Source organism: Triticum aestivum, chromosome 3D (genome assembly GCF_018294505.1).
Source record: "Triticum aestivum cultivar Chinese Spring chromosome 3D, IWGSC CS RefSeq v2.1, whole genome shotgun sequence".
In the NCBI taxonomy this organism is placed as follows: domain Eukaryota; kingdom Viridiplantae; phylum Streptophyta; class Magnoliopsida; order Poales; family Poaceae; genus Triticum; species Triticum aestivum.
In genome coordinates, this window is record NC_057802.1 from 18595502 (window position 1) to 18605869 (window position 10368).

At 44.9% G+C, this 10368-nt stretch overlaps 1 long non-coding RNA gene across 1 annotated transcript; it reads right to left on the reverse strand.

Moving 5' to 3' along the window:
* Nucleotides 1-254: 254 nt before the first annotated feature.
* Nucleotides 255-1515, reverse strand: LOC123073836 (uncharacterized). The gene is made up of 2 exons (XR_006435758.1): nucleotides 1379-1515; nucleotides 255-542 (listed from the first exon to the last, which is right to left on the reverse strand). It is a non-coding gene; the product is annotated as an uncharacterized lncRNA (long non-coding RNA).
* Nucleotides 1516-10368: the final 8853 nt, after the last annotated feature.

Consider the following 10368-nt stretch of genomic DNA (forward strand, 5'->3'; position numbering starts at 1 on the left):
CAGCGTAGGTTGGTTCACACAACAGTCATTCAGACCATCAGAATGAAAAGTAATGGCAGTAGAACCCATGACAAAAAGTTCTTGGCCAGTTCAACCAGAAACAATTATCACACAACACACAAACAAAGTGCAATTGCACATCATCAAGATGCCACAACAGATTAATCACAAGCTTACATATAGATCCCATACAAATATACGAGTGCTATTACATCTCACAAGCCATCACAGAACTTATGGTCATCACTTCCACAGAACTTAGAACCCTCATCTTATATAGAGTGCTCTCACATAAGACAGGACAGGAATCATACAACTAGCTAGTTAAATATGTAGTGCAGGATAGATAGTTAAACATGCAGTGCAGGATAGATTTCCATTCATCAGTTCACTTGGTGAGCCAGTCATCACTTCAACTGCTGAGTTGATAAAGTGTATATGACGTGAGAATCCCTCCACAACTAACGCCAGCACCAGTGGCCAAGAGGTCCTTCCTGCGCTTCCTCTTGATTATCTTCGCGACTTCGTTGAGCACCCGCTGGCTTCAACAGGGGAAAAGGACGGAGGGTTAGGACCAATAGTATCATGAATGAATCAGTCTACCGTGTTTAGTGTCTTAGCGTGGCGGTACGAGGGTTGCTGGAAGTTGCCTACAAGCAATTGATACAGATCGTTAGAGCTGGGATGGTACCTAATGTATGCTGAAGGTTTCGTACAGAATTAACCAGCAACCTAGTAACTAAACCTATATTGCTAGGTTTGTCTAAAAATCTATATTGCGAAATAGGGCAATCAAGGCAATCTGTCTGCTTCTAGCAAAAGAGGGATCCTGGACAACAGATGGTGATACCAAAAACAAGCATGAGATGCTGTTTTTTGATGAAGTGGTATTTATTTGTAAAAAATTTGGTTTTCAACAGTTGCAAAATTGCCAATTAATGTTAAAAATCCAACCAACATAAGCAGGAACTGTGTACCCACAATCTCCATCATTGTATCAATCTCTAATACTTCCACAAGAACATTCAGGGAATTGATACTGCATCGCTAATTTCATATAAAAAAACTATATTGCTCGTAACAAGAGGATCCTGGAGGACACATGTCCTAGAGCCTGGTTCGACGAGCAGTGGCCATCGGCAAGGGTTTTGCTTTTAGGTAAAAAATTCGAAGCTGAATGCCGAAACTTTAACCAACAAAGCACGCAGTGACTACCAAGAATCCAAGATCATGCAAACAAATTCGCGCCGACAGGCAAAGACAAGGATAGATCGGCTTGTGCGGTACCAATGGCGCAACGCAGCACGGTGAATCGATCGATTGGATCAACCAAAGACTACGATAAGACCGCGGTAGAAGATCAAGATGGGGAGAGAACCAGAGCCCGAGAAGACGCGAACACCCGCTGGACGGCGACGGGGAGCTTCTGCTTCAGGCTCGCGGCCATCGTGCGCATCGCCATGCCACCACCAACCAGGCAGATACGGACGAGCAAGAGGATGACAGCTACGGTTTCCTTCTCTCCCTCTCCGACGCGTAGTGATTTCCTCCACGCATCGATCCCCCCTTTTTAGACACCGAATCGCAACCGGTCTCCAAGTGGGCAGGCCAGCTTTCGGGCCTTGGGCTTGGGCTCGGCCTCCCTCTCAGTCACTTACTAACTCTATTGGTCCTTGTGGGGTTTTATTCGTGTGAGTTCACGACCCTGGAGACTCGACAGTGACAACAGAAGCTCGACATGTTGTAGAGCTGAGGCGTGCGGTAAGCACAGGGCACAGTGACAGACCAAGACACTGGTGGACATGCATGTCGTCAGACGAAGTTTGCCGAGTGTGCCGAAGCAGTGTTGTCAAGTACCAAATTCAAGTTGGTGACTAGGTCTATCGGTCCGGTCTGATAGATGGATAGGGGTCCAGGGATCGTGACGCACCACATGATCTCCCCGTCTCCAAGTGATGTTAGAGCACCAGCACCGCTGGAGTGGCTACCAGTGCAGGACATGATCGCCGGAGATCGGAAGTTGACGGATTGAAAAAAAGGGGAGCGGAGCGGGGCGAAGTGAAGTGAGGCTAGGGTTCGATCCGGATGGAGTTTTTTTGGGTCATGGTGGGCCAGAGGTGCGCTCGCGCGAGATTTGGAATTTGTCTCTGTGAAGGCTGTGGAGAGGTTCAACTAAGCTGGAGAATGAATGGTAGTGAGTCCATGCATCCTGGGAGCCCGAAAAGACTTTGACTGCTCTTCAAAAGGCTTTGACCGGTCGAGTAACGACTTTTCTAACGCCAATTCCAACACACAACCCCAAATGAACGTTCGGTTTATCTGTTTTTCGTTCGTTTAGGGCAAGAAAATAAACACACCTGTCCACTTTCGGTCGTACGGCCATCGATGTGGCCAACCGGCACGCCTCATCCCAAACCATCCGGGTTTGTGGACTTTGATTTTTGCCCAAAAGTAACATAAATGAACTAGGAAATAATACGAAAAAAATTAAATATAAACATGAATGTCCATACATCTATAGTACCAAAGTTCAACACAGATCTTAATTAAACTAAAACATAATAAAAACATAGAAAACTAGAAATAGGCCCATCGCCGGTGTCCGTTGTCGTCTTGAGGAGCCGCCGTCCTAATCGTCGTCGTTGCTGGTGAGGTCGACATAGGGAGGTGGCTGCCAAAGGTTTGCTGGTGGCCCCTGCACCGTGGCCCCTGCTCCTGCTCTGGTGACCGCCGCTGTGTGGCTGACCATGGGCCAACACCCACCGAGTCGGCCATCTCTGGCGCCGTGCACGACCAGCTCCACCGCTGACCCGTAAGACGAGGGTTCCACACGGCTACGGGCGGCTCCTCCAGGACCTCCTCATCCTGCACCTCCTCCTTGACGTCATGATCCGCCTCCAGGATGGCCACATCGCCGGCCGCAGAGAGGGCCAGCGTGGTCTCCAGGCCATCCCATTGCCGCTTGTCATGGGTGGCCATGGAGTCCTCCATGACCCACCTCATGAGGCTGGCCTCCTCCTCCTCGGTCATGGGCGGCGGCGGTGACAGGGACAGGGACGGGGACGGAGAAGGCGTCGCCGGTTTGCTCGTGTCGGGGCTCGAGGAGGCAGGCCGGCCAGGAAGTGGAAGTTGTGGACTGGCCGGTCCACGACTTCCACACTGAGAAGGACGACGACCCTCCGCCCGTGTGAATGACAGCCGGGTCCCGCCGCGCGCGCATTATTGTTAGGCGGCGGAGGTAGGTGGACGGCCGCCACGCATCCCCGAGGCGGGCGAGGAGCAAGCGCGGACACGTCCGTTCGGCGCCCGCGTGGACGCAAACCGGGCACATATTTGCATCGAAAATGGGGCGGACTGGACGCCAAGCAGACATAAAATACGGATGCGGTCGCGTGTTGGGCTAAACCATCCGTCCGTTTTGACTTGGCTCGGTCGGCCATTGATGTGCTGTTGGATGTGATCGCTCATAGTGCACTACCGTTCGTTCACCGGCTGTGCATGCATCTCCGCAGCACCAGTGGCCCATGGACCATGCACGTCACCCGTTCGGCCTTTCCAAAAGGCCCGCATGGCGGCTGATTACGGATAGTACACGAGGTCTGGAGTGTTGTTACTTGTTTGTGCAACTTACCTTGAACCCAAAGCCAAGCCTACCACACTGTTCGCATACGAACACGTCTGTCGCTTACCCTCGACGCCGGGGGTGATACACCATAGCTCACGTCGAAGGAGACCCGACCGGCAGCGCGATATGCAAGATAGCCGGCGGATACTTTTGTAGACCCGAAACCCCCCGCCCGAGAGGGACCCCGTCTGGACGTGCGGCGGCTATGGGCTGCCCTAAGTCGGCCTGATCGCCCCTAGGGCCTCGAGGTTCGCCGCCCTCAAACAAGAAGAACGAACGAAAAATGAGTAAGAAGAAGAACAAGGGAGAAGATAAAAGATAAAAAAGTGGTAGATGATTGTTTGAATGTGTGTTATTCAATAGGCCGTCACCCCTTAGATATATAATAGGTGGATGGACTTCCCATACAAAAAAAGACTCCAAATTTCGTCCAAATCTTTCCCAAATTAACCGAACTCAGATTTAGGTAAGTTTAGAACATCAGTTTGGTTTTTAGGTCCCACAGGCCACAAACAATCTCGGATGAAGATGAGCCCAAAAGCATATTTGACCGTTTCGACGAGACAAACAACTTTCGTGTTGAACATTTTTCAATTAGAAGGCATCTTGAGGGCCGAATCCCTCACGCAAAACAGCCGATTGGGGGTGCTACCCATCAGATACTTGTCTGATGGGGCGCGCCATATTTGCCTCCTGGCAGGGCTGCATTCTGATGGCTCTAACTTTTGCATACAAACTCGAATTGGGACATTTTTTATATCAAAATCAACCGTTTCGACGAGACGCAGAACTTTGTGTTGAGACGTTTTCCATCAGAGGCGATCTTAATTGAGTTTCATGCCATTCTTTAATCTGGTGTCAACATGAGCATCTTTGAACCTGTCATAACTAGTGCATAAGAGATCCGTTTTAGACCACGTTCATATCCATCTGGATCAGGAACAAACTTGTAGCTAATCAAATATAAAATGATTTGGTAATACCCTTTCATGACATAAAAAATTATATTGCATCCATGGATCAAAATAAGCCCATGGAGGGTAACCAATCATACATGGGGATGCATCCCATGGCAGTGGCGGAGGTAGCAAATTGCCAAAGCCCGGGTACGGTCATAAGTTAAAATTCACTTTGGTCTAATAAACACAACAAGTATCACATTTGGATTACCGTCATGTGTAATATACGCACTTTCATTCCATAATATATATCGTAGAAGTAAATAAAAACATTAGACACAATACCAAATAATTCACTTAAACCTTTCGTTGCTTATAAACAAAAAAGTCCAATCTACGATGTTTATAAACACCGCTTTGACCCATGTGCCCTTGCACTTTCGATCGCGAGTCGCGACTGTCACCGGCCAGAGTCGAGGCCCCGCCGCTCACCATGTCTCTTGTCGGCCGCACACCGCCTCTCCGCACTCTGCCGTTGGCCAGTCCGCCTCTGAGATCGAGGGGCAGTGCGCGCGCCGCCGAGCGTCAGTTCCATCGGCGAATCGAAGTCCCTCGTCTTCCTCAATCGATCGATTCTGAATCGTGTTTCACGAGCTGGCCCATAACTATAGCCCATGTTAGGAAACAAAAGAATGGACCTATGGCCTCTTCGTTGTAGCGAGAAAGGCCCAATATGCAAGGAAATGGTCAAAGTGGCCCAGATAGTGCAGTTCGTTCGCTTCCAGAGTTGATTTCGTGATTTTCCAGCATATTTCGACAAGTTTAACGATTCTGATGGCTTGGCTAGCTCGTTGGAATTCATGTAAACAGTGCCGTCGAGCCCGGACACATGCCCAGGGTGCCCATACGGTAAAATCGCCCCCGTTCCATGGCAAAGACATCAATAACATGTTTGAAGAATATGGATGATGTGCTAACCAAATATTTTCATGGAATGATGCACACCTTCGGCTTAATTGTTTTCCTCTTCCATCCTTCCCTTTCTTCACTTTTGTAACACTTGTTACAATAGAAGGACATGCATCATTTTATATTCTGACTGTTCCTCTTGGGAACCCATGCCACGTTCTTGTTTCTCAGCTCTTGTGCACTAAGCTTTTGTAGCTCCTTTTTTTCCAATATGATAAGCCGAGTGAGCACCTCGACTGTGATTTTGTTTCAACCAATGGCAATTCTTTGTGGGCCTTGTGCACCCTCAACTTCTTTCCATCAGATTTGGCACTCTGATTTTTATCAATTGATTGCTTCACTTCTTTGCCTTTTGTAGCCAATGTCAACACTTTAATTGGCTCTTTGTTATTTGAGATCAAATCTGAAGTAGCACACTTACGACCATCTATTTTCACGCGGTAAACTTGCTTCGCCACCTCTTTCTTCTTCCTTGAGCTCTGGACCGATTCCTTATGATTGAAACGGTCTTTGACGCGTGATTGTTCAAATGTTGATCTTCTTGGAGCTGCATAGTATTGGTGAGATGGTCTAAAATAAGATGGAGAATGTTCCCTTGTATCACACCTGTCCCATGATGGATATGGATTTACATGTGCATAAAGAGGTATCCACGACATTGGCATTGGCGGCCCAAAGTAAGGATATGAATATGTTCCATTGAGATTCTCACTTTGCCAATACCGACCCACAAATTTGCACCTAGGGAATGATCTTAATGCTTCTGAACTACTTGACCGATAAGCACTTTTCTCTTCACTCTTATTTTGATATTTATCTAATAATTCAGCGAAGGTGATTTTTAATCTCTTACCCTTACGCTTATTTCGGCCTTTGTTTTCTTTTTGTATGCTTTCATTGATCATAGGATTTGCTTTCTGCCCCCCCAGTCCTTGGCGTCTTCACTGTAACTTCGATAGAACTCATGCATTCAAGAATATTTTCATTGTACTCTTGAACAACTTCTTTACTTGAAAGCTTGATCTCATCATGCAATTTTACCTTCTCATTCTTAAGGGAATCATCTTGAAGTAGCCAATTCAAAAACTTTTTGCCATCAGGACCAATCGAAATAGACTGGTCATCCCTTGGTGTTTCAACAAATTTCAATCGTCCTTTTTCGATGACCGATTTAACTATTTGACGAAACATGTTGCAATCCTTAAAATTATGTTTGAACGAATGATGCAACCTGCAATACATTCGTCCTTGAATTGAGGGCTTGACATGGTAATCAAGAATTCTTATGTAATTATTTTTCAGCAACAAATCAAATATTTGATTGCACATGCTTGAATTGAAGGTAAAAATTTTATTTTCTGGCCGATGTTGCTGTGAGAACGGATATGGAGTTAAGCAAATGAATGGTTCAGATTTTACATCACCCCATTCGGCTATGCACCGTGTTTTGCACTCTATCTTCGATGTCATTGAAAAACAAATTATACTATCATCGGTTTTCTCAACAAAGTACAAGATTGGATTCAAATTTCTGAAATAAAAATTGTTAGAACATACATGTCTCAATTGAGACCATGCGTAAGCCAAGTATGAAGCAAGCAAAGCTACCCAATTAGATATGAACTTTAAATAAGGCAATGGGAAAAGCTTTGGCTGCAATAATAAGTCACCATCGGTCTCTTTGAATGGTACAATGTATTGACCGATATGATTTGTAACAATTTTATTGCTAACAAGTAAATTTTCCTTCATCATTGGTCTTTCAGAATTACTTATAATTTTTTTCTAATAGATGCATCAACGGCCTCTTTTGAATATGCTAGGAGAGCATGACGGTGGTGTAATTTGAATGATACTTTGTTCCGCTTTCAGTTGGCTCCGCAACGCTGGCATCCTCTTTTTTTCAATAGATTCGGCACACATAATATTTGATTTGGCTTTTCCAATAACCGAATTTTCTTTGTTACCTGAATCAATACTTTTATCTTTTTGTATTTGTAAGGCTGCTCGTTCTTGTCTAATTTTCGCCAACATCTCATCTTGGCGAGCTTTAAAAATTTTTTATCTCAATTTCCACCCACTCCTCATGGGATTGCCCCTCAATTCATTGAGACTCTTTCGGCAACGAGTTGCCGAAACTTTGCAATGGTTGAGAGGGTACACTGTATAGTACACCACTGGAAGAATGCATCATTTGCACAACTCTAGCTTTTATAGCAGCAAAGTCATGAGGCTTCCCGCCTTCTATTAGTTTCTGGCGAATAAAGTTGCACAAATCTCAAGAGAATATGTAAGCTTGTTCTCAATTACCCAGTCTAGATATGGTTGCCCCCCGATGCTTTTAGACTCTTTCGGCACTGAGTTGTTGCCAAAATTCTGTAATTGTGTAGGAGGTGAAGGAAATATGTCCTAGAGGCAATAATAAAGTTGTTATTTTATATTTCCTTATATCATGATAAATGTTTTTTATTCATGCTAGAATTGTATTAACCGGAAACTTGATACATGTGTGGATACATAGACAAAACATAGTGTCCCTAGTAAGCCTCTACTAGAATAGCTCGTTAATCAAAGATGTTTAAGTTTCCTAACCATAGATATGTGTTGTCATTTGATGAACGGGATCACATCATTAGGAGAATGATGTGATGGACAAGACTCATCCGTTAGCTTAGCATAATGATCGTTAAGTTTTATTGCTATTGCTTTCTTCATGACTTATACATATTCCTCTGACTATGAGATTATGCAACTCCCGAATACCAGAGGAACACCTTGTGTGCTATCAAACATCACAACATAACCGGGTGATTATAAAGATGCTCTATAGGTGTCTCTGAAGGTGTTTGTTGGGTTGGCATAGATCAAGATTAGGATTAATTTGTCACTCTGTGTATCGAAGAGGTATCTCTGGGCCCTCGCGGTAATGCACATCACTATAAGCCTTGCAAGCAATGTGACTAATGAGTTAGTTACGGGATGATGCATTACGGAATGAGTAAAGAGACTTGCCGGTAATGAGATTGAACTAGGTATGAGGATACTGACGATCGAATCTCGGGAAAGTAACATACTGATGACAAAGGGAATGACATATGTTGTTATTGCGGTTTGACCGATAAAGATCTTTGTAGAATATGTAGGAACCAGTATGAGCACCCAGGTTCCGTTGTTGGTTATTGATCGGAGATGTGTCTCGGCCATCACTGGTAGAAAAAAGGCCTTTAGTCCCGGTTCGCAAAGGCCTTTAGTCCCGGCTGTGCAACCGGGACTAAATATGCGCGACTAAAGACTCCCCCCCTTTAGTCGCGCCTCTTACGAATCGCGACTAAAGGCTTTAGTCCCGGTTCTCGTGGTTAACCGGGACTAAAGGCCCGTCCTTTAGTCCCGGTTCTCGTGGCTAACCGGGACTAAAGTCTCCTCCGCAGGTTTAAACCTGGTTTTTTTGTGAATTTTTTAATTTATTTTCATTTTCAAATTTCTGAATTATTTTAACCTCTAATCTCTAATCACCACCCCTCATCACTGCTCAATTTATCCTCTAATCTCTAATCACCCCTCATCATTCCAAATCATCTAACTTCCCGGACGGTCACCCATCCTCTCACTACTCCAGCCTGAGCACGCTTAACTTTCGGGTTCTATTCTCCCTCGTTTCCAAGTCTGCACTTGTTGTTTTCCTGATAATAGTAGGATGTCAATTCTATTAACCCTCAGGAATTTAGCTTGAGCACGAAGTGGCACATTTCACTGTTTGAGTTTGAAACTATTGTTTTAAAAAACAATAATTATTTAGTAACACTAATATTTCTGGAATAATTAGTTTGGCCATTGTTTGACCACTGTTTGACCACAGTTTGACCAGATTTGACCAAAGTTTTAAAAAAACTGAAATAATTATTTAGTAACACTAATATTCTAGAATAATTAGTTTGACCATTGTTTGACCACAGTTTGACCACAATTTGAAATTTTTTGAATTTTTTTGCCTCTCCAGATCTTAAAAGCCCCGTATCTTTTTTTCTGTTAGGTTTTTGAGGATTTTGAAAATGTTTAACGGGGTTCCCCCGGTTAAATTCGGATGTAACTTTTCGAGTAGATGATTTTTCATATAAAAAACTTTTTCATCCGAGTTCGTATGCAAAAGTTATGCCCATTTTAAGAAATTCCAGAGAGATTTTGCAAATAAAGTCGAAATTCATATTTGTTAATTTTCCCAACAACTAGACCACATATCACATGAGAAACTTATTTTATTTTATTTTTTTGACATTTCCATCATTTTCTTTTGTTTTTTCTAAAACTGAAAAGGCGATCCACAGGGGGGGGTAGAGTTTGAAAATGAGGCCTCAAATCCCTTTAGTCGCGGTTGGCCAGACCAACCGGGACTAAAGCTCTAACCTTTAGTCCCGGTTGGTCTGGCCAACCGCGACTAAAGGTTCGGGCCATTAGTCGTGGTTGGCCAGACCAACCGGGACTAAAGGTCTAACCTTTAGTCCCGGTTGGTCTGGCCAACCGCGACTAAAGGCCTTCGGGCCAGCCTGAGGACCTTTAGTCCCGGTTGGCCAGGCCAACCGGGACTAAAGCCCCTCCCGTCCGCCAGCTGTCGACCGAGCGCGCTGGGCCCAGATAGTTGGTCGCGGGTCTCCTCCCGAACCGCGACTAAAGACCCCTTTGGTCGCGGTTCGATTATTTTGGGGACTAATGGGGGCGTATGGAAGCCTCTTTTTCTACTAGTGCATGTCTACATAGTTCTCGAACCCGGGGTCCGCACGCTTAACTTTTGATGACGATTTGTATTTTGAGTTATGTGTTTTGGTGACCGAAGATTATTCGGAGTCCTAGATAAGATCACGGACATGACGAGGAGTCTCG